The following is a 2,270-nucleotide window of genomic DNA, read 5'->3' on the forward strand; positions in this document are numbered from 1 at the left end:
CGTCAGCTGCTTCCTGTAGAAAATGAATGAAATGTCTCTCCCACATTTCTGCCTCAGCTGCAGGTAGGTCAGGGTTAGCTTTCATCGCTTTCACTACCTCAGCAGGTACACCTTCTAAAATGGCTTGTCTAAAAAAATGTCTCTGGCTTTTATTCTGGCCATGACAGTGTGTCCTGTCATGCCAGTCCTGTTTACACTGATCCAAATAGGCAGTGGGGTTCTGTCCAGGTTTCCACTGAAACTTGGGAACCCCTGCTCCTTCTGGGAGAGGGTAGGCCTCTCTCAGGGATGCGGCTAAATCAGCTATATGTGTGGTCAATGGTTCAGAGTCAGGTACATTCCTACCCCACCCAGCTGCAACCTCTAATTCACACATCTTAGTGGAAGTCACACATCGTGCCAACAAAGCTCTCATGTCACCCACAGCTAGAGTCATCCCTTTAGTAAAGCTGTCAACAACATTTAACCACTTGCTGCCACCTTCAGTCAGTGGGGGAAGTCTATCCACTAATGCCTGCACATCACCTAAGGCAAAAGGTTTATACTTAATCTGGCCACCAGAGTGCAGCAAAAGATAATTACCAGGATGAGATGTGCTGCTGCCTTCTTCCTGCTCTTGGGGGTCTGTTTTGACACAGACTGGGGGTGTAAAGTAAACCTTAGGGAGCCCAGCACTGCATGTGTCATTATTTTCACAGGGGACAGCGAGTAGTTCAGATATAATTCTGACTTGTACTGCCCAGGAACCACTATTCATCCGTCTGGGGGTCTGAGTGACATGGGGGTGCTCTTTTAGGGGGAGATCAGGCCTATTTCCCCAGCCTAAAAGAGGAGAGTGGTTATGAGTAACAGACAAAGTGTCACTGCTTTGAGGCAGTGAGTGGGGGGGGGCAAAGACATGCTCCCAGGGGAGCTGCTCTGTTCATCTGCTGCAGACTGCAGAGATGTGGGTGGTCCTGATCCTGTTAGTTTAAATGGGTCTACCTTTGTAAGCTCATCTGTGTTCATGGAACTCAGATTATCTATGCAAATTCTATAAGGAGAGCTTGTAACTGTTAATGCTTTCCTACAGACCTGTGTCTCACTTTGAGGTACTATTTCAACAGTGCCTTGGGTGATGTCAAATATTGGATACATGCCAGGTGCAGAAGGGGGAGGTTTTGTGTGTGTGTAAGGGGGGGCTGAGGAATGTGTGTAACTTTTGTCTCTCCTGGTGCTGCAGCCTGTGATTGCTCAGGCATAAAAATGTTATGTGTGTCTTTTCCTGTGTCTATGGCCAACAAACGGATCAGTCCCTGTGCGATCAACACCAGATGACACCACACTTTATAATCACTCTCAATTTCATTCAACTGTTTGTTGAGCTTTCGCTTAACTAACACATCACTTGAGTTTTGTTTCTGTTTCTCAATCTTTTCTTTCTCCTTTTTACAGTTAGTCACTTTGTCCCAAAGGAGATTGACCACATTACTTTGATCTGGACTGTCAGCCAACGCATCTAGTTTTTGTTGACACAGTTTATCCTGTTTTTTGTCTAAAACTGACAGGGAGACTGCTTCTTTAATTATTTTAATTTGTTCTGTCAATGATTTAAGGTCTCCCTGCAAAGTTAATATGCTTGACAACCTGTCCTGAATCTCTCTATCATTCATTCTTGCACTCACACAATCAGGGCCCTCAAAATCTTTATTTTCTCAGGAACAGTGGAGACAGAAGTTGGTCCTCTTAACCAGAGGATGTTTTCTTAACAGCCTGAACATTCCTATATGGCAAGCCAGACCGTCAGAAAAATCTTTTACTCCTGTCCCCTCAGGAACTSTTTTGTTTACTTCCTTTCACACAAGCTGGTCTTATAGAGAGACAGAGCCACACAACTCTTGACTAACCAAAAAATAAAGGATTGTAAATCTTTCACCCCAGTAGTCGACGAGAAGTGAGACACACACACATGTAGCGTAGTTTTCTAGGCGTTTGTAACTACTCTCGCCAATTTGTAGAAAACTACGCTGATTTGGCTAAACCGCTAACAGAGCTGTTAAAGAAGGATGTCCCATTTGTCTGGACAGACAAGCAGCAACAGGCAATGGACGCCCTCAAAGACAAGCTCAAAACAGCTCCATGTCTGGCTTATCCAGACTACACAAAAGAGTTCCACTTAGAAGTGGGATTCTCAGATCATTGTCTGAGTGCAGGCTTGTACCAGATACATGACAAAGACAAACGTGTGGTGGCCTACGCCAGTAAGACTATGGCAGGCCCCGAGTTTAAAT

This window comes from Austrofundulus limnaeus, unplaced genomic scaffold (assembly GCF_001266775.1).
Source record: "Austrofundulus limnaeus strain Quisiro unplaced genomic scaffold, Austrofundulus_limnaeus-1.0 Scaffold3, whole genome shotgun sequence".
Lineage (NCBI taxonomy): Eukaryota > Metazoa > Chordata > Actinopteri > Cyprinodontiformes > Rivulidae > Austrofundulus > Austrofundulus limnaeus.